Raw genomic sequence first — 27,890 nt, forward strand, 5'->3', positions numbered from 1 at the left:
ATAAGTGGTGCTTGGACAGCGGGTGTTCAAGGCACAAGACCAGTGATAAGACCAAGTTTACCACACTAAGACAAAAGGATGGGGGATACGTCACCTTCGGTGACAATGCTAAAGGTAAAATCATTAACATTGAAAAAATAGGTAAAGAACCTTCTCTCACTATTGACAATGTGCTATTAGTAAAAGGATTGAAACCCAACCTTTTAAGCATTCGCTAATTAAGTGACAAAGGGTTTGAAATAACCTTTAAGAAAGAAAAATGCGTTATCCAAAATTTTAAGAATAATGAAACCTTGTTTATTGTATAAATCTTGAGAACTTAGTGTCGCGACGTCCCGGGAGCACGTGTGCCCCGGGCGGCGAAATAAAAATCAATTTTAATTTTCAACGAAAAATAGGGAATATTGGAGTCGCCACTAACCTTTAGTGTGGTTAGAACATATGATTACTACCCCGTTAGGGGTAGAATGGGCCTACGTTACCAGAGCTGAGGTCGGGAGTTTGGTTACGCGAGGGGAAGGTACGAGCACCCCCTACGCGTCCGTTCTTATGAACGGTACCTAATTAATTTAGAATTATCCCTAAGTTAATTTAAAAAGTCTTTAAATTACTCCTTTTATGAATTTATAAATACACATGGAAAATAAATAAATAACTAAATAAATATAATACATACATATATATATTCCCTCAGAGCTTAAAGGTACGTGAAGCCCGAAGGCTAATACCCTAGCATTAAAATCATAGGGATATACCCACACAAAAAAACTTACTAAAATAATACCAAAATATTAGAAATAATGGATATCTCAATATAAAATATAAACATAGGATATAGTTGAAAATTCTAGAAATATGTGATAATAATAGCCCTAATATATTACAATGATAATACATTATCTGTAATAATAATACTACTATAATAATAACACATATATAACACGTAAATACTAATACAATATTATAATACCACTTTAATATTTATATATATATATATATATCATAACACGTAAATATTAATATTATACCATAATAATACTACTAGACTAATAATACATATATATCACAATTTTAATAACTATACAATATGATAATAGTATATCCTAACAAATACAGGCAAAAGCCCTAATTATAAATAATCAAAACTTTGACATAACACTAACAAAACCCTGATATTAACAATATTAAAGGAAACATGACAATAAATCAAACCCTAAAAGTTAAAGGTAATATAAACAGACATGGAAACAAATAAGACGAAATTATGGAATTAGACAAACCCTAAAATAAATATACAATGTCAATCAACCCGTAATAATATACAATAATATGAAAATAATCAAACGTGCAATAATATGGAAATAAATCAAAAATCCCTAAAAATATGTACTGATAATTTGGAAACATATGAAACCCTAAAGTTAAAATGTGATAACAATATGGAAACACTCATAATCCTAACATTAATAAACAATCTATATAGAGGCAATTAAACTCTAAAAATATTAATAACATGGAAACCAATCAAAACCCTAAATATAATAGGCAATATGTATAATAATAATAATAATAGCTTGGAAATAATTAGAGCCTTACAATTAATGTACAATAACAATGTGGAAACAAATTTAACCCTATAATACACATGCAATATATATAATAATGGAAACTATCACATAAGTAATATTATGGGAAGCAATTTAAACCCTAAAGTTAACAAATAAAACACGCGGCAATAATTATGGACATAATTTTAAAACCTTACCATTAATATATCATGAAAATATGAGAGACCAATCGAACCCTAAATGAAGCATATGATGAACAAAACCCTAAATATACCATTAAAACCCTAGATACAACATGTAATAATTTAAACCCTAAATACACAATATATTCTAAAATAACATACCACAAGATAGTATACAACAATAACATAGATACAATTATTAATTAAATGCCACAACAAACAATGTACTAATATACACATATACATAGCATAGATATAAATATTACCTAAATATTACAACAAATAATACATTAATATACATGCATACATAGCAAATATTAATTAAATGCTACAACAAACAATGTATTAATATACACACATCAATAGCATGGATATAAATATTACAACAAATAATATATTAACCTACATATATACAAATGTTAACTAAATATCACAACAAATGGTATATTAATATACATATATACATAGCACTTATATTAATTAAACACTACAAAAATATCATATTAATATACACACACTAAATACCATAAAAAATATTATATTAGTACACTCACATGCAAATAAAAGAAGAACAGAAAAAAAAAACAAAATTTAAAAACTTAAACTTTAAGGATTAAAATAATACTAACACACACACACACACATACAATATACATATATACATATATATATATATATATATATATATATATATCTATATATAATATATAATTATATATACATGTGTGTCAGTGTGTGTGTGCGAGTGAGTGTGTGTGAGTTATGCAGAAAGGCTTACAGAGAGGGGTACAGTCGGAGTTGCTGCTTCTGCTGCTACTTGGCGCCAGACTGACAGAGGGATGGCTGGAACAGGGAGTTCCCGGGTGGCCGGAGATGGAGTTGCAGAGGAAGGTCGCCGGTGTTGCTCGTATCGGTGGGTTGTCACGGTGGTGTTGCCGAGACTGGAGGAGGCAGACGATGGTCGGGGTCTTGTTGGTGTTCACAGGAAGCTGGACTCCGTGGAGCGTTCGCCGGAGTTCTGGCTGATGGTGCCTGGGTTGCTGGACTCCGTGGTGCGTTCGCCGGAGTTCTGGCTGATGGTGCCTGGGTTGCAGCGATTGCAGAGGATTGCAGTGGTAGAGGTGTCTTCGGGTTGTCTGTGACTGGTGCGGACGGTAGTTGCCGGAGCTGAGCATGAGGGCACCGTGGGATCTCGCCGGGAGCAGGAGCAGGCTGAGGAGCGGTTGGGAACTTCGCCGCCGGAGCTGAGTTGCTGCGTGTGTGGTTCGCGACGCCAGCAGCAGGGACGTCTGGGGAAGGGCTTGCAGCAAGTTGCTGCAGCTGGTTTGCCGGAGTGGGTTTGCGGAGACGGTGGCCGTCTGGTTCGTGGAGTGGCTCCGTTCTTGCTGTGGAGAAGGGCTCGGCTACTAGTATGGATGGAGAGTCTTGGCCCGCGCTACGCCGCGTTCGCTGTGCGCTGCCCCCCCGTTTGGCTGTTGAGAATGCAGCCTATAAATAGGCTTCCATCCCCCAAAACCCTAATGAAAATAATAATAATAATAATAATAAAAATAATAATAGTAATAATAATAATAAAGATAAAAATACTAATAATAATAATAATAATAAATAATATTAATAATAATGATAATAAAAATAATAAATAATAATAATAATAATTGCGGTAAAAATAATAATGATAACAACAAAAATAATAATAATAATAATAATAATAATACATAAATAATAGTGATAATAATAAATTACTTATAACAATATAGGAAAATAAATAATAATAATAAAATAATAGTAATAATAATAAATTACTTATATCAATATAGGAAAATAATTAATAATGATAATAATAGTGAAAATAAAAATAAAAATAATAATATAAATAACAACAATAAAAATCATAGTAATAATAATAATAATGAAATAATAGTGATAATAAAATAATAATAATAAAAATAAGGAAATAATAATAATAATAATAATAATAATAATAATAATAATAATAATAATAATACAATGAGAAAGGACCCTTTATTCTATTTGGTTAGGGCAAAAATAGGGTGTCTACACTTAGTAAATCAGAACGCAACTTGTTTGGCAACAATGAATGAAAGAAGTTGGTTATGGCATAGGAAACTAGGACATGCTAGCATGGACTTATTATCCAAATTATCAAAGAAAAATCTTGTAAAAGAATTACCAAATACCAAATTTATAAAAGAAAAGATGTGTGATGCATGCCAAAAGGGAAAACAAGTCAAAACAAGCTTCAAAAAGAAAAAGTACGTATCTACTAAAAGACCCCTAGAACTATTACACCTAGACTTATTTGGTCCAACTAGAACCTTAAGCCTAGGAGGTAAACAGCATGCTTTTGTTATAGTAGATGACTATTCAAGATTTACTTGGGTATTATTTTTAGCAAACAAAGATGAAACCTGTGACATGCTAATCACCTTATGCAAGAAATTACAAAATGAAAAGGACTATAATGTAACAAGCTTTAGAAGTGATCAAGGTAGGGAGTTTAGAAACAAAGAGGTTGATAAATTCTATAATGAATATGGAATCAATCATAATTTTTCAGTACCTAGGACTCCACAACAAGATGGAGTAGTAGAAAGAAAAAATAGAACTCTACAAGAAATGGCAATAACAATGATAAACGAAAATAACCTACCTAAATACCTTTGGGAAGAAGCTGTGAATACAACTTGTTATATTGTAAACAAGGTATCCATAAGATCAAGTATAGACAAAACACCGTATGAACTATGGAAAGATAGAAAACCTAATATCTTCTACTTTCATGTATTCAGATGCAAATGTTTTGTCCTTAACACTAAAGATGATTTAGGAAAGTTTGATGCAAAATTTGATGAAGGTATCTTCTTAGGCTACTCTACAAATAGCAAAGCCTATAGGGTGTATAATAGAAGAATTCTTACTATTATTGAATCAATACACATAACATTTGATGAGTCAAATAATTATGACAATAAAGTTAAGATTGATGAAAAAGAAGATATTTCACAAAAGGAAGATAATATTGAAATTAAATAAGAAAAAAATAATAAAACTTCAAGTAAAAACATCATAGAAATTCTATATCTACCTAAAGAATGGATGTTGACTCTACGAGTCCAATCTTGTTTTGATAATGACAAATCACTTGATATTTGATCTGTGCATTGAGTTTGTGAACAGGACTTACACTAAGCATGCACGGAAAGTTAACAAATCTTGGCAAAGATCCATGGAACTCAAAGAGTACGGAAATAAAGATGCAAGCGGCAAAGTTCAAGAATATCTTGGGAAATGGTATATAGAACTCATGTATTAACATTTTCATATGATTTAATTTGAGGCTCATTATAACTTAAAATGGTTTTAGGATTCATGCATTTCATGTACATCATTAGGAAATTCTCATGGACATTGAAATGTTTTCAAAATCATGAAAAATATATTTTATGAAAGACCCAAGAAAAGAAGCCAAGCAAATTTTATAGTTAGAAATGAAAATTTGAGAGAATGGGGAGTTCGATCGCCTGAACTCAAACCTCAGTAGCCTGAAAAATTTCTTTGGTTGCTTGAAGATTAAGTTCAGTCACCTGAAGAATTAAATGGAGAAGGCAGAACCTGGCAAAGGCTCTTCAGTCGCCTGACCTTGGAACCTCAGGCACCTGAAGTTGATACTTCAGGAGCCTGAAGTCGAGTTCAGTTGCCTGAACTCACGGGAAAGCCTAAAAATCAGCTCTTTATTAAAAAGACAAGTGAAGTCTCTTATTGATCCAATGGCTGAGATTAATTCTAAGGGTAATATAATATATATTATGAATATCTAAACCCTAGAGCACAAGCGAAGAGATACAACAAGAAAGATATACATCTAATTGCAAGACTTGAACCCTAGAGCTGATTTTCTGCACTTCAATCTTCTTCTATCTTTGTTTGGGAAAATCTCTACTGAAATCAAAGGGGCATTCATTCATCCAACTAAACTTTGATCCAGTATTAAGGTTTGATTTGTCAAGTTATTAATTTTCAAGAAGTTCTCATCTCTTTACGTGTTTATCGTTAGAAAGAGGTTTTGATCTTGAGTGTGTATTCACATATAAAAACTGATTTTCTGGAAGATCATGTTTTGAGAAAAACTTGTTAGCTTGGTTGATTGATTTGAAATTCAAGAAGTACATAAACACATATTCATATATATTGTTCATTGGGTTTTTTATTGAAAAACCTACCTTGATTAAAATATTGGAACTTGAAGGAAAACTTTGTGATTTTTGATTGAGTTGTATTCAAGTCAAATTTTTGTTAAATAGCTCACTTCAAATATACTTAAGCATCTTTACAAAGTGAATTAAGAATCCTAGTGGACTCCAAAGCATTCCAAATATATTTTCACTTGGGAGTTTTGATTAAATACAAATTTGTGTGTTGACATATATCATACATCAAACGATTGTATCATTTTTCATACATTCTTGAGTTTCAAGTTATCTCATATGTTAATGTACTAGGAAATTGAATTGTACTCACGAACTTTTGTTAGAAGCATTGTTTTGAGTGTTATTTTTAGATTTCATTGTAAACACGGTTCGAGTTGTGAACCGAGTGTGAGGAGGAAGCTGTACCTCTTGTGAGTAGCAGATAAGGAGGGAGATGTACCTCTTGTAAGCAGCGGTTTGTAAGGGAAGCTTCGTCCCACTTTAAGGAGTAGGGTTTTTAGTGATCCTTGAGTAGTTGCTCAAGGTGAGGACGTAAGCCAAGTTGGCCGAACCTCGTAAAATCGCGTTTGTTTTCTTTCTGCCTTTTACTCTTTATTTTCCGCGTTATGTTTAAATTGAGTATATTGCATGCATAGATCGGATTGACACACTCACACATACTTGAGCAACTAGAAGTAATTGGTAAACTTATAATAAGTGTGTCAAAGAAAATTAAGTGAATTTTTTTTAATATCCAATTCACCCCCCCCCCCCCTCTTGGGATTACACCTTAATCAACAATGGAGATATTCTAAGAGTCACCCAAAAGAAAAAATCATTGGTGAAACATCAAAAGGAATAACCACTCGAGCCTCATTGAAAAATATTTGCAACCATTATGCTTTTTTGTCTCAAGATGAACCCAAGAACATTGAAGAAGCCTTAAAAGATGATTCTTGGATTATAACTATGTAGGAGGAACTAAATTAATTTGAAAGAAGTCAAGTGTGGGAACTTATACCTAAACCCAAAGATAAATCAATCATATGAACTAAATGGGTGTTTAGAAATAAAAAGGACGAAAATGAGGTAGTTATAAGAAATAAAGTTAGGATAGTAGCACAAGGTTATAATCAAGAAGAAGGTATTGATTATGATGAAACTTTTGCACCAGCAGCTAGAATTGAAGCAATTAGGATGCTTCTAGCTTACGCAGCCCATAAGGATTTTAAATTATACCAAATGGATGTAAAGAGTGCATTCTTAAATGGATATATAAATGAAGAAGTGTATGTTAAACAACCTCTAAGTTTTGAAATTTCAAAAAATTCAAATCATGTATTTAAGTTAACAAAATCTTTATATGGTTTGAAACAAGCTCCTAGACGTTGGTATGAGAGGCTAAGTAAATTCTTGCTCAAAAATGAATTTTCAAGAGAAATGGTAGATAGCACTTTATTTATCAAAACCAAAAACAAAGAAATGCTAATTGTTCAAATATATGTGGATGATATTATATTCGGAGCTACAAATGAAGAACTATGTAAAGACTTTGCCATATGTATGCAAAAAGAATTTAAAATTAGTATGATGGGGGAGTTAAATTATTTTCTAGGATTACAAATTAAACAAGCAAACAATGGGACATTTATAAATCAAACTAAATACATTAAAGATATTCTTAAAAAGTTTGATATGGAACAAAGTAAACTCATAGGAATCCTTATGAGTACATCAACAAGCCTTGATAGAGATGAAAAAAGAAAACAAGTAGTTTGATTCAAAGAAAACAAAACTCCACAGCCTTATCAACCGCTGAAGCCAAGTATATAGCAGCCGGAAGTTGTTGCGCACAAATTCTATACATGAAACAACAATTAAAAGACTTCAATCTAGATTATAAAACAATTCCAATAAAGTGTGATAACACAAGTGCTATAAATATATCTAAAAATCCAATTTCACACTCAAGAACCAAACATATAGATATAAGGCATCATTTCTTGAGAGATCATGTTCAAAAAGAGGATATAATTTTTGAATTCATTAATACAAGTGATCAATGGGCAGACATTTTTACAAAACCCCTAAGTGAAGAAGGATTTATACATATTAGAAGAGAACTTGGGTTAATACACAGCAGAGATGTGTGTTAGAAAAGTAATTTCAAACCTTTTTTGATCTTCAGTCATCTGAACTAAGAACTTCAGATGACCTAACACTGTAGCAAAAAGGTTCAGATGACTAAACCTGAAACTTCAGACGTCTAGGAGGCTACTGACTCTTCAAATTCCTGATCTAAAAATCTTCAGATGACTGAATATAATCCTCAGTCATCTAAATTCGCGGGATTTAAGTATAACTATTAGCTTAAAACCCTAATTTCCCTTTTGAAGTTCATTGCTCAACTCATCCAAACCTCTTCCTCTCCATTTCTTTTCACCCTCACCCAGAAATCACTCAATCCGAAGCTTGCTCCTCTCTTCTAAGGATCATTCCATGAAATCTAGGGCTTCTGCAATAAGGTATCTTCATCAAACATGCCTCATATCAAGCACACTGCCAATCGAGGTTCTTCATCTGGGAGAGATGCACAAAATCTTAACAAATTGCTTGTTGCTCCCTAAGCTAAGCTTCGATATCGTGCGTCTCTTGGCACCATAGAACCCATTCTTGGTAAAGTTTTGGATGTCTCATTCTTAAATATTGAATTCCCCGATATCCTTCCTTTATTCCAAAAATATAGGGTGGTTTTGGTTTGATTTTGTTACCCAACAACGAAAAGGCATTTTCCCTCATCTTATCAAAATATTTTATGCCAATATGACTAATGAAAATGGGATTATCTCCTCTGAGGTGAAAGGAAATAAAATTTTGTTAAATTCTAAAATTTTGTCTCCCATTTTCAAAATTACTCCATGATTTTAATTGTCCATTGTTTGCTCAATCCTAGATTCTAGAACAAGGGTTTACCCCTAAAACTTTTCTCCCATTGATCATGGAAAATGAATCTATTTATTTTGGGCATCCTCCTTTGTACAAGCAACTAAGTCTGAAAGCCCAAATTTTACAAAAAATAGTTGCAAATAACATCCTACCCAAGCAAGGCTCTTTTGATCATCTTTCCAACATTGAGTGCTTTGTTCTTTGGTGTCTTCTCAAAAGGAAAAAACTAGACTTAGGCAACTTAATTATTAGATGGATGTGGGCCAAAGTAGAATCTTCCCGAGTTGTCCTTCCCTGTGGAGGTATCCTTACTCTCCTTTTCTCTCATCTTCATGTCTTAAATAGCTCTAAATTCTTCATAAAATGAACCCGCTATGATCTTTTTTATGAGACCTCTCTAAAGCAAATGGGGTATGACAAAGGAAGCTCGGGTTGGTATTTGAAATCAAGTAGGATTCATCGTGCCCCTATGGCCTCAACCTTAGCCTCAACAGCAGCTCACTCCTCTCCCACATAGGATCTAGGGTCCTCTCATGATGCACCTTCATGGTTCTTATCATTCCAAAGGGACTTGTCAAGTTTCTCATCTGAAGTGTGCACTAGGCTTCAAAATATTAAAGAACAAGTTACATCCCTTGATCTGCGCGTCACTCACATAGAGAAGTATCAGGCTAGATGATATGAACCCACAAGCTCCAATTCCACATGATGATCTGCACGTGCCAAGCGGACCCATCACAAGAGCTGGAGCCAAGAAGGTCAAGGAGGCTATGCAAGGACTAATTGAGAAGTTGTTTGAGCAAGAGTCAATGAGGGCCATGGACACTAAAGAAAAGGACTTTCTTGAAGAGTCCAAGATGCTAAATTGTCTAAAGGCGTGTGAAGCTGGAACCTTAAGTCAATAAGGGCTGTTTGGGGAATTTTTATGGATTAAATAGTGGGCCAATTGTGTCAATTAAGCATGACATGTGACTCGCACATGTTTCATTAAATGACATGACACATGGCATGTGACTTGCACATGTTTCATTAAATGACACATGGCATGTGACTTGCACATGTTTCATTAAATGACATGGCATGCTTAAGGTTATGTGGGATTATTTTATTGGCCAGATTGATGTCATAGCTTAATTCTATTGGCTAAACTGATGTCATGGGTTTCTTTTATTTTCTATAAGTAGTCAACTCCCTATTGTATTAAAGAATATTGATTTTTGCTGAATAGAATTCAAGTGAGGTTATTTCTCTTCAAGTTCTTCATTGAACTTTCACTGAACTTATCAAAGGTGCTACCTTTGTGGCGTTCATCCATTAATTTGATATTCTTGGTTTGTGCTTCACGTCAAGCAATAGGTCAAGGATCCTATACCATTTCGAATCTTATTTTGGGTTTGGGGTTTTGATAAATCTGATTTGGGGTCTCCGGACGTTTATTCTTGGGGTTCCGTATCATTTGGTATCAGAGCTTTGGTTTGAACTAGGTTCTATCTATCTTATTTTTCTTGATTGCTTTAGAAAATTCTTTTATCTCATAATCATTTATCCTTATTTCATATTCTTCTATCTTTCAATCTACCTATCTTGTTTTCTTGTTTTTGAAATTTTCCAACTCTTCTTTAATATTGTCCACCATCAAGATTGAATCTTTTGTGGCTAGAAATTGCAAGAAATACAGCAAGGCTGATTAGAGCACATTAAAAAAAAAAAAACCATTTTGTGCATCCAAAAAAAAAAAAAAAAGAGAAAGGGCAATATTTTGCAGTCATAAAAAAAAAATAAATAAATAAAAAAGAGGAGGCAGCAACTTATTGTTCTGATATGTGTTTGAATATATGCTTGGTCGAGTTGGTCCATTGAATTTCTTTTTATTTCGTTCGCGTCATTATTGTTTTTCTTGACTTCTTTTTGTCTTTCCTTCGTTGTTTCGTGTCTTGATTTAGTTGTTTTCATTGATTTAGTTGCATTTGATTTGTTTGGGATTAGTTCATTAAAGAACTAAAAGAGAAATCCTGAGTGGTAAGAGGCACGAGTGTGTGAGCGCATCAGAGGGAAAAAGCCAAAAAAAAAAAATTGTGTCAAAAACACGAGCGTTGAGTGTCATTGTTTGGAGGGTAAACACGTAAGGGAGTGAGTGAGGAATTTTTTTTTTTTTCTCTCTAATATCCTTTTTGCAGGTTTGAAATTATGAGTAGAAAGGTGGTTGGCGCTGAAACTTCCAGCAAAGGTAGCGAGAATGAGAACCCTCCACAAGACTCATTCTTCACCTTGCAAGCCATTCAACAACAGTTTGAAAGACTCAATACGGTTTTTGGGGAGTTCAGAGATAGATTGGATAGACAAGACGCTGCAATTGATGGACTGAGAAGAGGGCAATCCAATGAAAGGCGACAAAGGCCACATACTCCTCCGATTGCTGAATTTGAATATGATATAGGTAGCAACGAAGCAAGTGATGATGAACATGGAGGTATGGGAAGATTTGCTTATCGAGGTGCTAGGCAAGAGCGACAACCTCGATGGGAGCCAAGGGGTCGAGATAACATTGATAGAAACATCGGAAGCATCAAAATGAAGATTCCTCCTTTTCAGGGGAAAAATAACCTGGATGTATACCTTGAATGGGAGAGGAAGGTTGAGCTCATTTTTGAGTGTCATAACTACTCCGAAGAAAAGAATGTGAAATTGGCAGCTGTGGAGTTTACTGACTACGCACTGGTATGGTGGGATCAAATTCTTCTTAGTAGGCGTAGAAACATGGAAAGACCTATCCAGACATGGGCTGAAATGAAGGCGGTGATGAGGAAGCGATTTGTACCAAACCACTACTACCGAGACTTACACCAACGTCTTCAAAGCCTTACCCAAGGTACCAAAAGTGTGGAGGACTACCACAAGGAGATGGAGATAGCTATGATTCGGGCAAATATTGAGGAAGATAGAGAAGCTACAATGGCACGATTCATATGTGGGTTGAACCGGGAAATTGCTAACATAGTGGAGCTGCAGCACTATGTGGAGTTAGAGGACATGGTGCATATGGCAATGAAAGTAGAGAGGCAACTCAAACACAAGGGTGGAAACAAGCATGCTACAACAACTTCGGCTTCCCATTCCACATGGAAACCGAATTGGGGGAAATCAAAAGAAGAAATGGTTGTTTCCAAATCCAAGGAAGAGAAGGAGAAAGGCAAAGACAAAGTGGGCAGCCATGAAAAAGGTATAACTTCTTCTCAATCTAGTAGGTACAGAAATACCAAGTGTTTTAGGTGTTTGGGGACTGGCCATATTGCATCACAATGCCCAAACAAAAGAACAATGATTATGAGAGATGATGGTACTATTGAGACTGATGATGAAGAGAGCGATCATGAGTCCATGCCTTCACTAGAAGATTCTAGCGATGTTGAGTATGCTTTCCATGGTGAGGCATTAGTAACTAGGAGAGCTTTAAACATGCATGTGGTGAAAGATGAAAATGAGGAGCAGCGTGAGAATATATTTCATACTCGATGTTACATCAATGATAAGGTGTGTAGCATGATCATCGATGAAGGGAGCTGCACTAACGTAGCTAGTGCCACATTAGTAGAGAAGTTGGGGTTGCAATGCATAAAACATCCTAGGCCTTACAAACTTCAATGGTTGAATGAGTGTGGGGAGGTTAGGGTGAATAAGCAAGTGTTGATTGTATTTTCAATTGAAAAATATTCTGATGAGATTCTATGTGATGTGGTCCCTATGCATGCTAGTCACATCTCATTGGGCAGGCCATGGCAATATGATCGACGTGTCACTCATGATGGGTTCAAGAATAGGTATTCTTTTCTAAAAGATGGGAGAAGTGTGACCCTTGTACCATTGACTCCTAAGCAAGTGTATGAAGATCAAGTGAGATTGAAAAGAGCAAATGATGAGAAAAACAAAAAAGAGGCTGAGAATAAAACAAAAGGAGAGGCAGAGAGCATTGAAATTAGAAAAAAAAAGTGGTAAAAATGAGAGAAAAACAACGAGAGAGGAAAAAGTGAGTTTGTATGCAAAAGAAAAAGAGTGTATGAAAGCTTTTTATGCACAAAGACCTCTCGTTGTACTCATGTACAAGAAGGTATATTTGAGCACTAATGAACTCACCTCTTCCTTGCCTAGTGCTCTTGTTTCTTTGCTGCAGGAATACAAGGATGTCTTTCCTGTGGACGTGCCCAATGGTTTGCCACCAATTAGAGGAATTGAGCATCAGATTGACTTCATTCCCGGGGCTACGATTCCCAACCGTCCAGCCTATAGGAGCAACCCCGAGGAGACTAAAGGAACTTCAAAGACAAGTTGAGGAGCTGCTTGCTAAGGGGCATGTGAGGGAGAGCATGAGTCCATGTGCGGTACCCGTGCTACTGGTACCGAAGAAAGATGGATCATGGAGGATGTGCGTCGATTGTAGAGCCATCAATAAAATCACTGTAAAGTATCGTCATCCTATCCCTAGACTAGATGACATGTTAGATGAACTGCATGGCTCTTGTATCTTTTCTAAAATTGATTTAAAAAGTGGCTACCATCAAATAAGAAGGAAACCGGGTGATGAATGGAAAACTGCATTTAAGACAAAGTACGGTTTGTATGAATGGATGGTTATGCCCTTTGGTCTGACCAATGCCCCTAGTACTTTCATGCGCTTGATGAACCATGTGTTGCGTGCATTTATAGGCAGATTTGTTGTTGTCTACTTTGACGACATCCTAGTGTATAGCAAGAATCTTGATGATCACTTGGATCATTTGAAAGGTGTACTCGATGTTCTTAAAAAAGAAAATTTGTTTGCTAACCTAAAGAAATGTGATTTCTGCATGGAAAAGGTTATTTTCTTGGGTTATATGGTGAGTGGTAAAGGCGTAGAAGTGGATGAGGAAAAAGTGAAAGCAATAAAAGATTGGCCAACACCTAAATCTGTGACTGATGTACGTAGTTTTCATGGGTTGGCTAGTTTTTATAGGCGGTTTGTGAGAGATTTTAGCACCATTGCTGCACCTTTAACTGAAGTAATAAAAAAAAACGTGGGGTTTAAATGGGGTACTGCACAAGAACATTCCTTTAAAATGCTTAAAGATAAGTTGTGTTCTGCTCCATTGTTGCTTTTACCTGATTTCACTAAAACTTTTGAGATTGAATGTGATGCCTCCGGGATTGGTATTGGAGCTGTTTTGATGCAGGATAAGCGTCCCATTGCATATTTTAGTGAAAAGCTCAATGGGGCAGCATTGAACTACTCCACGTATGATAAAAAACTATATGCCTTGGTGCGGGCATTGGAGACGTGGCAACATTACTTGTGGCCTAAAGAATTCGTGATCCACTCTGATCATGAATCTTTAAAGCATTTGAAGGGGCAAGGTAAGCTAAATCGCCGCCACGCCAAATGGGTAGAGTTCATCGAAACCTTCCCATATGTCATTCAGTACAAGCAGGGGAAAGAAAATGTCGTGGCTGATGCGCTTTCTCGCAGGTATGCCTTAATTACTACACTTAGCACTAAGCTATTGGGTTTTGAGTACATAAAGGATTTATATGCTAAAGATTCTGATTTTGCTAATGTGTATGAGGCATGTGATAAAGTTGCGTTTCATAAATTCTATAGGAATGATGGATATTTGTTTAGGGAGAATAGACTTTGTGTGCCTAACTGCTCCCTAAGAGAATTGCTTGTGCGAGAGTCACATAGTGGGGGTCTGATGGGACATTTTGGGGTACAAAAGACTTTAGATATTCTGCATGAACACTTCTTTTGGCCACATATGCGTAGAGATGTAGAGAGAGTGTGTTCTAGATGCATTTCATGTAAACAAGCTAAGTCTAAGGTCTTACCTCATGGCCTTTATACTCCTTTGTCTGTACCTAGTGAACCTTGGGTAGACATTTCAATGGATTTCATATTAGGTTTGCCTAGGTCCAAAGGCGGTAGGGACTCTATATTTGTGGTGGTTGATAGATTTTCTAAAATGGCACATTTTATTCCTTGCCATAAAACTGATGATGCCATAAATATAGCTAATTTATTTTTTAGGGACATTGTGCGATTGCATGGCATTCCAAGGACAATTGTGAGTGATAGGGATGTTAAATTCCTTAGCTACTTTTGGAAGGTTTTATGGGGAAAATTAGGAACTAAGCTATTGTTTTCTACTACTTGTCATCCTCAAACCGACGGTCAAACCGAAGTAGTTAATCGGACTTTAGCAACCTTATTGCGTGCGGTCATTCAAGGGAATTTAAAATCATGGGAAGAATGTATACCACTTGTTGAGTTTGCTTATAATAGAACTGTGCATGCTTCTACTAATTTTTCTCCCTTTGAAATTGTTTATGGTTTTAATCCTTTGACTCCATTGGATTTGATACCGCTACCTGTGAATGAGATAGCTAGCTTAGATGGCCGACACAAGGCTGACTTGGTGAAGAGGATCCATGAACAAGCACGGCAGCACATCGAAAAGAAGAACCGACAATATTCATCTCAAGCTAATAAGGGGCGCAAGTTCGTTACTTTTGAACCAGGAGATTGGGTATGGGTGCATATGAGAAAAGAGAGGTTTCCTACTAAAAGGAAAACAAAGCTACACCCGAGGGGTGATGGACCTTTTCAAGTGGTAGAAAAGATCAACGATAATGCATACAAGTTGGATCTCCCGGGTGAGTATAAGGTCAATGCAACTTTCAACATTTCTGATTTATCCTTTTTTGATGTAGGTGATGATTCAAGGACGAATCTTTTTGAAGAAAGGGGGAATGATATGAACCCACAAGCTCCAATTCCACATGATGATCTGCACGTGCCAAGCAGACCCATCACAAGAGCTAGAGCCAAGAAGGTCAAGGAGGCTATGCAAGGACTAATTGAGAAGTTGTTTGAGCAAGAGTCAATGAGGGCCATGGACACTAAAGAAAAGGACTTTCTTGAAGAGTCCAAGATGCTAAATTGTCTAAAGGCGTGTGAAGCTTGAACCTTAAGTCAATAAGGGCTGTTTGGGGAATTTTTATGGATTAAATAGTGGGCCAATTGTGTCAATTAAGCATGACATGTGACTCGCACATGTTTCATTAAATGACATGACACATGGCATGTGACTTGCACATGTTTCATTAAATGACACATGGCATGTGACTTGCACATGTTTCATTAAATGACATGGCATGCTTAAGGTTATGTGGGATTATTTTATTGGCCAGATTGATGTCATAGCTTAATTCTATTGGATGAACTGATGTCATGGGTTTCTTTTATTTTCTATAAGTAGTCAACTCTCTATTGTATTAAAGAATATTGATTTTTGCTGAATAGAATTCAAGTGAGGTTATTTCTCTTCAAGTTCTTCATTGAACTTTCACCGAACTTATCAAAGGTGCTACCATTGTGGGGTTCATCCATTAATTTGATATTCTTGGTTTGTGCTTCACGTCAAACAATAGGTCAAGGATCCTATACCATTTCGAATCTTATTTTGGGTCTGGGGTTTTGATAAATCTAATTTGGGGTCTCCGGACGTTTATTCTTGGGGTTCCGTATCATTAGATCTTCTAGGGGAGGTGATCCCATGGATATTAGCTATGCTCCTCATAGTGAATATGATGGTTCTAATGAAGAAACTGATGAAAATGAAGAAGGTTCTTCCAGAGAAGGCCACCAAAAAGAAGAAGAAGGTTCTGAAGAAGAAGGAAGCCAAAAAGAAGAAGACTAGGATCTTTAGGAAATTCCTAGTATATATTACTAGTTACTATGTAACTTTTTGAATGTATCTCAAATGTTTGAGTATTAGTTATTAGTACTTTGCCTCTTTTTGTTGTAATATCTCTTGATGAAATTTTTTGTTGAAATATTCTCGTTATGCAAACACTTCATTGTTGGTTATAAAAATACCTTTCCTCTTACTTATTTGTTTTTTTTTTTTTTTTTTTATGAATAATGACAAAGGGGGAGAAAGTGTTGTGTTAATAGAAATGATAAAAAGAATACATAGACATGTGAAATGTAAAATGAAATATGAGAAATGAAAATTAACAAAGAATATATGGACTATGAACTTGCTTGGATAAAATGCCATGGTTCTTGTTTAGTTAATCTATATTGGAGATGCTTATAGTAAGGGAGAGTATTTTTTGAAGGAAACCTTTTATCTTTGCTCCTTGTTTGTCATCATCAAAAGGGGTAGATTGTTGGCTTGACTAGGCATTTCAATCAGTTCTGGTGATAACAAACAAAGGACATTTTAACTTGGAATGTTTAAGTTTTTATGTTTCGGGAAAACAAGGATCAAGTGTGGACCATCAAGATAGATAAACTAACAAGTGATCCAAAGAGAAGCTTAAAATAGCTCATTACTAATCAAAAGCATTGGGTGAAAAAGCTAGCTCAAGTAAACATCCAAAAGACTTCAAAAGAAAAAAGAATGTAGATGATCTCAAGCTTAGCATATAAGGTTTTAGGAAATCCAATGTGAGCACTTCAAAGTTTAAATATCTATTGAAATATATTTTAAAGCTCTTTAGGGGATCATATGGACTTAGAGACCTATTTAAAAAACCCCGTAATAAGTTTTATAAAGAATAAAATAAAGAGAGCAAACCATTTTTTATTATTGAAATTAAAAATTCAGAAAGCAATATGTTCAGATGACTGAAGTTCTAATCAGATGCCTGAAGTAACAACTTCAGATGACTAAACTTCATGTTCAAATGACTGAAGAATTACTTCAGACATCTGAAGATTTTTTGGTAAGAAACAGAAACTGGCAGAAGCAGTTTAGATGACTAACTTGGACCTCAGTCGTCTGAACCCGACTCTTTGGTCATCTGAACGACATCTTCGGTCATCTGACCTTGTGTCTAGTTCATATTTTTAGCTAGTTCAGAAACTTCAGATGACTGAACTTGAGTGTTCAGCCATCTGAACACTGTTAACGAGAAAAAATTTTCAAAATTTTAATTTTTAAATATTTGTTGATTGGACTCCAAACTTTTTAAAATCTTGGGAAACACTCCAAGGAAACAAGTCTGATTGCCTATAAATACATGGTTTTCTAATGCAAAACACATCAAGTTTTGAAAATTCTTCACAAGCTCTTTTGCTCTCAAAGCCTCATCTTGTTCATCTCTTGCAAACTAAAAGTGTTGTGATTATGAGATTGTTGTTCATCAATCCCTGAAGTTAGACTGCTAATTTCTCATCTGGAGAAAAGGGAGTTTGGTGAAATCCATTCCTAAGCTTCAAAAGTGTATTCCATTCTTGATATTTATCTTTTGAAGTACATAATTTTGAATTGTACTAACTTGCTCTTTGTGTGAGCGTTCTTTGTACACAATCTTCTTATTGTTTTTCTTGTAGATTTTGGACGATCCAGGTTGTTGGATCATTGACCAAACGAGGGTATATTGTTTGGAGAAGGCAGGCTCTAGCCTTAACAAAGGAGTGATTGTAATCGGTGTTGTTCCACCCAGTAAAAGAACTGCTATAGTGGAACCCTTCGGTATTTTGCCAAGGGCGAGGACACAGGCTGTGTTGAAGTCGAACCTCATAAAATCTTTGTGTGTTTCTTTCTTCTTTACTTATTACTTTCTGTACAATCTATTTTTTTGTGTACTTAAGTGCAAATAGCGGGGCTTGAAATTAAAATCAAAGGAAGACTCTTGATATTTAGAAAGTACGTTTTGATTAACTATTTGCAGAAACCCAAAAGGGAGTACGTTGATTAATCTGCAAAAATCTTAATCGAGAGAAGTGAAAACAAAGATTTCATTCAAAGAAGGTTGCAAACTTCTACAAGGCAACTGATAAAAGTTCTAAAACTCTTGCATGTTTGTTTAAATTGTTTACTTTAATTGGTTGGATTATTTATTTAAATATCAATATCTTGTAGAGTGTTTATTAGTTGATTACTTTATTTTCTTGTTGTCATACTAATACAAGTAAGTATTAAAAATGGAATAAAATTTTTTAAAGAACCCAATTCACCCCCCTCTTGGGAAGCTATTCCTAATTTCACTTGTCCTTTCAATTAGTTTCTCTACTATGTATTAGACCAAGCTTTTTTCTAATGGTTATGAATCTATCTTCTAAGAGTGGTTTAGTGAAGATATTAGCCCATTGATCATTTGTATTGATGAATTATAGAATGATGTCTTCTTTTTGAACATGATCTCTTAGGAAGTGATATCTTATGTCAATGTGCTTGATTATTGAGTGTGAAATAGGATTTTTAGATATGTCTATCACACTCGTATTATCACACTTATATAGTTGTGTATTTCAAGTTGAAATCTCTTAATTGTTGTTTCATGTATAGTGTTTGCACACAACAACTCTCGACTGCGACATATTCAGCCTCAGCAATTGACAAAGTCATGAAGTTTAGTTTCTTAAAGAACCAAGAGACTAAAGAACTTCTTAAAAAGTGGCATGTGCCACTTGTACTTTTTCTATTTATTTTACACCCTGTATAATCCGCATCTAAATAACTAATTATTTCAAAATCGGTGTCCTTAGGGTACCATAGTCCTAATTCCATAGTGTCTATTAAGTATCTTAGGATTCTCTTAACAGCTATTAGATGTGATTCCTTATGTGCTGATTGAAAACGTGCACACATACACACACTAAACATTATGTCGGGTCTACTGGCTATTAGATATAGTAGACTTCTAATCATACCTCTATAATACTTTATGTCTACTGGTTTTCCCTTTTTATCTTTGTCTAAGCTGATGGAGGTACTCATAGGTGTTCCTATGGGTTTACTATTTTCCATCTAGAATTTTTGTATCATTTATTTTATGTATTTGGATTGACTTATAAAAGTCACATTCTTTTCTTGTTTGATTTGAAGTCCAAGAAAATAGTTTAATTCTCCCATCATGCTCATTTCAAATTCTTCTTGCATACATTTTGGAAATTCTTTACATAGATGTTCATTAGTGGCACCAAATATTATATCATCTACGTAGATTTGAATTAAAAGTGTGTCATCTTCCTTAGTTTTAATAAACAAGGTGCTATCTATTTTTCCTCTTGAAAACCCCTTCTCAATTAGAAATCCACTAAGTCTTTCATACTAAGCCCTAGGGGCCTGTTTTAATCCATACAAAGTCTTAGTTAGTCTAAATAAATTATTAGGATTTTCTATATTTTCAAAATCAGGGGGTTGTTCAACATATACCTCTTCATTAATATATCCATTTAGGAATGCACTTTTGACATCCATTTGGTATGACTTAAATTCTTTGTAGGAAGCATGGGCTAATATCATTCTTATAGCTTCCATTCTAGCTATAGGGGCAAAGGTTTTATCATAGTCTATCACTTCTTCTTGGTTATACCCTTTTTCTACAAGTCTAGCTTTGTTTCTAATGATTATACCATTCTTATCCTTTTTAAATACTCATTTAGTTCCTATGATCGAATGATTTTTAGGTTTGGGTACTAATTGTCATGCTTTGCTTCTTTCAAATTGATTTAATTCTTCTTGCATAGCAATTATCCAAGAGTCATCTTTAAGGGTCTCTTCAACATATTTAGGTTCATTTTAAGATAGGAATGCATAGTGATTGCATAGATTCTTTAGAGAGGATCTAGTAGTTACACCTCTAGACGGTTCACCTATAATTTGTTCTTGAGGGTGATCTTTCTTATACTTCCATTCTCTTGGTAATTCCAAATTTTCTATAAGTTCATCTTTTGGGTTTTCTTCATTTATTTCCTTTTCTTCCTTGATTTCTATCTCATCCTACTTTTTTGAAAATATCATTCTTTTCTTCATTTTTGACTTCTCTTGAAAAAAGATTTGATTCATCAAAGTCTACGTGCATTGATTCAATTATGGTGAGTTTTATTTTGTTATAGATCCTATAGGCCTTACTATTTGTGGAGTATCCTAGGAAAATACCTTCATCCGATTTAGCATCAAATTTTCCGAAGTTGTCTTTGTTATTGAGTACAAAACACTTACACCCAAAGACATGAAAGTAAGTTATGTTAGGACTTCTTCCTTTCCATAATTCATAAGGTGTCTTGTTTAGACTTGATCTAATGGAAACCCTATTAATTACATCGCAAGCTGTATTTACAAGTTTGGCCCAAAAATACTTGGGTAAGTTATTTTCATTAAGCATAGTTTTTTCCATTTATTGAAGAGTTCTATTTTTTCTTTCCACAATTCCATTTTGTTGTGGGATTCTAGGTGCTGAAAAGTTGTGGCTTATGCCATGATCATTGTAAAAATTTTCAACATCTTGATTCTTAAATTCTCTTCCTTGGTGACTTCTTAGATTTGAGACATTGTACCCTTTCTCATTTTGAAGCTTCTTGCATAAAGTGATTAACAAATTATAAGCTTCCTCTTTGTTAGCTAAAAACAATACCCATGTATATCTAAAGTAATCATCAACAATTACGAAGGCATATTGTTTTCCTTCTAAGGTTAGAGTTATAGTAGGACCAAACAAGTTTAAGTGTATGAGTTCTAGGGGTCTACTAGTTGATATATGTTTCTTCTTTTTGAAGCTTTTCTTGATTTGTTTTCCTAGTTGACAAGCATCACACACTTTATCTTTGATAAACTTTGTATTAGGCAAGCCTTTAACTAAATTCTTTTTAGAAAGCTTGGATATAAGATCCATGCTAGTATGTCCTAGCCTTTTATGCCAAAGCCAACTATTTTCACTTATGGCAGCTAAGCAAGTTATATCTTGAAAGATCAAGCTAACAAGGTTTATGCAATATACATTGTTCATTCTATGTGTAGTGAATCGTGTCTTATGATCCTTAAAATTCTAAATTATGCATTTATCTTTCTTAAACATTATTTCAAGTCCTTTGTCACTAAGTTGACCAATGCTTAATAGATTATTCTTTAGACCATCTACCAACAAGACAACATCTATAGTGAGTGAAGAGTCTTTATCTATTTCACCAATTCTGAAGATCTTGCCTTTTGCATTGTCACCGAAGGTTACATATCCTCCATCCTTTTGAGTGAGAGAAGTGAACTTAGATTTATCTCCCGTCATATGTCTTGAACATCCGTTGTCTAAGTACCATTTATCTTTAGATGGAGTGGTCCTAAAGCAAACCTATAAGAAAGGATTTATGTTGTTACTTTTGGAACCCAAACTTTCTTAAGTTTCTTTAAATCTTGTCTAGTTTTGGCGTTTATCTTCCATTCATTTTTCACTTTAATGTATTTTTTCTTTAGTGGACAATTAAACATTATGTGTCCTTTATTTTTACACATGTAGCAAGTCATATGCTCATAAATGTTTGTCAATGGCGTACTTGCATAGTGTTTAGATTGATTTACAAAATATCCCATAAACAAATTTTTCTTTTTCTTGTTTGGTGTTCCATTGTAACCAATTCCTTCTTTATTCTTAGTCATCCTTTGTTGTCCTACCATTTTTTTGAAGTTTTCTTTACCTTTGGTAAAGTTCTAAATGACCTTTTCCTTTTCTTGAATTCAGTTTCTAAGATCAATTATTTCTTGCACTCTCTTGATATCTTTATTCACTTGAGACTTAGCCAATTTTTTAGACAAGTTATCTACTTTCTTCTCAAACTCTTCAATTTTTAAGTCTTTTTCCTTTTTCAACAAGTTTTGAGGATTCAAGCTGATTTCTAAGTGTTTTGTTTTGTTGTTTCAAGCTTATGTTCCTCTTTGAGACTTTAATGAACTTATTATGGAGAGAGAATAATTTAGCTTGAAGTTCTTTATAAGAAGGCAAGCTTTCACATGAATTACTACATGATTCATCACACGAATCTTCAGAGAGAGAGTAGTAAGAGTTTACCTCTTCGTCTTGTGCCATGAAGCACATGTTTGCTACTTCTTGAACGCTTGACTCGCTCTCCGATTCACTCAAACGTGTGTCATCCCAAGTTACCTTCATTGCAGGCTTCTTTTTCTTTTTTTTCGTTCTTGAGTTGTGGGCATTCTGGCTTGATGTGTCTAGCCTTTTTACAGTGATAGTAGGTGGGAGGTTCATTTTTGCTTTTGTATTCCCTTATATTACTTTCACCTTTTTCAGTTTTTGATTCGTTGAATTTTATAGTGAATTTCTTGTTTCTTTTGAAGAATTTTCCAAGTCTTTTAGTTATGAAAGCTAAGTCTTCATCTTCTAATTCACTAGATTCATGATCTTCTTCACTTGAATGTTCTTTCAAGGCTTTTAGAGTTATAGACTTCTTATTTTTATTTTCAGTGCTTCTTTCCTTCAAAATCATTTCATAAGTTAGAAGTGATCCTATGAGTTCATTTAATGAAGTTTTTTTGAGGTTTTTCCCTTCCGTTATGGTTGTGGCTTTTGGTTCCCAAATAAGTGGAAGTACTCTTAGAATTTTTCGAATCATCTCATGGGTGGAATATGTTTTTCCTAAGGCAATTAGTGAGTTTATGACATGCGTGAACCTAGTGTACATGCTTGTTATAGTTTCATCGGAATTTATCATAAAAGTTTCGTATTCACTAGTTAACATATCAATTCTACTATCCCTAACATCTACTGTGCCTTTATAGGTTACTTCTAATTTATCCCAAATTTCCTTAACTGTTTTACAAGCCATTACTCAATTGAATTCATTTGCATCAAGTGCACAATATAGGGCGTTTATTGCACTTGAGTTAATTTGCAACATTTTGTAATCTGATTCGATTAGTTCTTTGTCTTCTTTGGGTACTTCTTTTCCATCTACTAGTTTAGTAGGGATTAAATTTCATTTGTAACAACATTCCATGCTTTCCAGTCCATTGTGTGAAGGTAGATTCTCATTCGTTGCTTCCAAAAGGTGTAATTGAGTCCACAAAAAATGGGTGGTCTAGTTGAGGATTAACCCTCACCAAAGGGAGCTAACCCTATATGTGCCATCTAGATCTTTATATAGCTACTTGTTAGGATTTTTATAACCGCGCTCTGATACCAATTGAAACCTAAGGTGTAGTCCCAAGAGGGGAGTGAATTGGGTTATTTAAAAATTCCTTAGAGTCTTTTTAAGAGTTATTGACTTTTACAATCTTTTAAAAACTTCTTATATTCTTGTTGATTAGACAATCCACACAAACACTTACTTCTTCTATTCAATCCAATACCACAACATACACAACGAATTGATAAACTATTCAAGCCAAACAAATATCATACACGTAATTAATAATAGCTTCACAATATTCAGCAGCCCTGTATATGAATGTGCAAGTCCTATTGTTGGACTTTGAACTGAAGATTTAAAATAACATTCAAACACTTTTTCAAAATTAGAATTTAAATAAACCTTCAGCTAATAGGTTTTGGGTTGTTAACCAATCAACGTACTCCCCTACGGTTTCCGCAAAAAATTGATTAACCAACGTACTCCCTTTCGGTTTCCGCAATCCCAAGAACAAATTAGGCTTTGGTTTATTTAATTTCCAATATGCGTTATTTTTATGATTGAAAGAATTACAACATCCATGCAGTATATATTTTTGCTGAAATTTAAAAGAGAGTAAGGGAAAGAGAGTGACACCGCAGCTTTTACGAGGTTCGGCTTACCCCAACCTATGTCCTCACCTTAAGTCAGCCACCTAAGGATTTCATTATACCTTGTTCCTTCTAGGTGGAATAAAAACATTTACAATAACCAACCTCCTTTTAGGAAGAGAAACCTCTCCAAGCAACAACCTATGCTTTGTCCAACGATCCAACAATACCTTGAATCATCAAAGATAAAGTAGAAAGGAATGGATATTTGCGTACAAAAATACTCTCAAACACAGAGCAAGTTGTACAAGTTAAATCTCAAGTCATACTTCAAAACCAAAACTAAATAGAAAATATGAAGCTCAAGGTTTAGAAGTCACTAATGGTTCTTTCTTAAAGATTTAGATGCAACTCAAAACCAAACCCTTATTTTTAATCCAGAAATTTTGTAAAATTTCCCCCCAACAAAGGTGTGAGCAAGAATGAGCTTATAGGTCACGCCCGTTTTTGATAATGACAAATACGTCTTATATTTAATGGGTGTTTGAGGTTATGTTTAAGAACTTAAAGTGACAGATCATAATGCACAAAGAGAAAGTGAAGTTGAAGACCTAATTTTTATTTGTATTGTATTTCACATTCATTCAAATTGTCTGTAATAGTAATTAGGTTCTATGGTTTGTAATAATCACGCACATGGAACATGTATGATCTAATATGTAAGCTCGAACCAAGCTCAAACCAAACATAACTAAAACAAGACCTAGAAATGACCCTAGGACACTCACTCATTCACTTGTATGTGTTAGTCACTTGAATAGGGTGTTTGTTGGATGAAACATGACCGAAATGCACAAAATGTGCACACTTGGTCGACCCGGCACCTCACATTCATTTTGCCTCCGATCGACCGAACCTGGATCAGGTCAACTAGTTGACCACATCCCGATCGATTGAACTCCTGCAGTTCATTTGGCCCTAGTCGACCGAACACCCCATGGGTCAACTTTATTGACCTCTTGGTCGATTGAGCACTTTTTTAATACCACCAACCTAGTCAACCGAGTTCCCACGTGTGGGACTTAACGGTCTGGTTGACCGATAGGATCAGTTCAAATTAACCATGGTCAACTAAACCTCGCAAGAATTGAAAAATTGCCTTCGGACTTATATGTCCGATCGACCGAGACCACAGTACATTTCATGCCCGGTCAACTGGTGCTCTTGGGTTGGACCTATTTTTTTATCATGGTTAACTCACTAAAATAGGGTTAATTTAATTAAATAATATTAAAACTTTTCTAATTATTCCAACTATGTCCTTAATGGTTATAATTCAGAGGAAGTCTATAAATACCCCCTCATTTGGAATAATTAGCATGAGATTAGCAATCTCGATTAGGATAAATTCTTTGAAATTCCAAAAATCCATAATACTCATTTCTTAGCTCCATACACTCATACTTACCTTCTCTCATTGCCAAAAATCTTTTGTAAGTTGGATTTGAGTGTTTGATTGCTCTATAGGTTTGCTCTCCTTTGTGTTGTGCTTGATTAATTCGATTTTTCTTAAGAGCAAAACCTTAAGTATTCTTAGGGGACTTTGTTAATAAGTCTCTCCTAAGAAGACTTCATTTGATCTTCTGAGATTGCATTCATTGCAACATCTTGAGAAGCTCGTATATTATTTTGGTTGCAAAATCTTGTCAAAATCATTTGCAAATATCTATTGTGTCTTATCTTGAAAAATATTTGGAAAGATATTAGTTTATGAGGTGAAAATCTTTGCTGCAATATTCTTTGAGTCATATCAGCTGTTAAACACAAACATTGAATCTCTTTTTGCAAACCAAACTTATATGCTACTTGATCTTTATATGATTGAGAAAATCTACTGGTTGAAATATATGAAGTTTGACTGAAATCTTTGTTTGAGCATTTAGATTTAATATTTTGTGATACAAAGACCATACTTGTTTGCACTCTCACGCACTGATTACATCGACTGCAAATATATTTGATAGTTAATATATTAAACCACCTTTAGCTTACTCATTATATCTTATTGGTGGTGTATGTGATTGCACGTAACTCGGTACACATCTGCTTTTCAAGAAAGCATAATCAGTGTACCAATTTCATTGATTTTGAATATATTGATGTATTTCCAAGCACGGGCCTAAAGAGGGAGACTAGCCCTTTGAAATAGTCCTGAATTGGCTTAGACCCGGTTAGGAAAACTAGGTGCACCACCCTGTTAAGGTGTAGGTTAAGGTCAGCCCCGCTAATTGACCTGGTTGTAAAGGTTGAGGTCAGCCCTATGCTAATTGACTTGGTTGTAATCGGTGCTGCTCCACCCGTTAAGTGAGCTTTTAGTGGAATCTCGGGCTTGCGAGCTAGAGGCGGGGATGTAGGCACAGTTGGCCGAACCTCGATAACATATCGTGTGCCTTGTTTATATTTTTGCACTTTATATTTACCGCACATGTATGTTATGGTGTGAATGATGCGCTTGATTTAAATTTTCGTACATTATATTATTTGCACATTGGAATTGCATAAAAAGAACCTAGGTTGTATTATACGGATATTTCATTTAACCTAGGAGATAAATTTTTAAAATTCCAATTCATCCCCCCCCTTCTTGGGAATACACCAATTATAACAGTTGGTATTAGAGCGTCGTTGCACTAGACTTAAAACGTTTTTGCAAAATGATCGCAATGGCTCAAATTGGTGTATCCCTATTCGGTGAGGGTCAATCACCATTTAGTCCTCCTATATTTTGTGGTGTCGATTACACCACGTGGAAAATTAGAATGAGCATTTTTATAAAATCAATGAACTGGAGGGCCTGGCAAGTAATTGTAAATGGAATTTTTATGCGTGTAGAAAATGATATTAATTCAATGCATGCAAATTCATATGCCATGGACATGCTATATTGTGCTTTAGATATTGATGTTCTTCATAATATTATGACATGTAGTAGTGCACAGGAGATCTGGGTTGAGCTGGAAAAGAAATATGGAGAGACCCAAGACAAGGAAATTGCCACTCTAGAAGCTCCAAGATCAGATGATCTGGTAGTGGCGAATCATGAGCTAGTAATCAATGAGGAGGTATATGATTCACCTTCTATTTGTTATGTTGTTGATGATTCTTATGCTGATTGTTGCAAAATATCATGTGAAGAATCACTTGTGGCTCTTTGTGAAAATACTGCTGTTATTGCATGCAATGATTCATGTGAAAATTATTGTGCTAATTCATTTAATGAATCATTTGATATTCCTTGTGATATTACTATTGATATAGTTTGCAATGATTCATACAATAACAGTGATATATCTTATGATGAATCACCAATTGTTTCGGATAATGATACAGTATGCATGGATTTATATGATAATTATAGAGATAATCTTGTATTGAATCATGCAGTGAGTTTTGTGATGAAAGCATATCATTGAATGGACAACTAGAAAAGAAGT

General features: G+C 34.7%; 1 pseudogene; it reads left to right on the forward strand.

The window, feature by feature from the left end:
- The first annotated feature begins 2,589 nt into the window (after positions 1-2,589).
- On the forward strand, positions 2,590-15,578 carry LOC131166715 (uncharacterized; annotated as a pseudogene).
- The last annotated feature ends 12,312 nt before the right edge of the window (positions 15,579-27,890 follow it).

Source organism: Malania oleifera, chromosome 10, assembly GCF_029873635.1.
Source record: "Malania oleifera isolate guangnan ecotype guangnan chromosome 10, ASM2987363v1, whole genome shotgun sequence".
Taxonomy (NCBI): Eukaryota; Viridiplantae; Streptophyta; class Magnoliopsida; order Santalales; family Ximeniaceae; genus Malania; species Malania oleifera.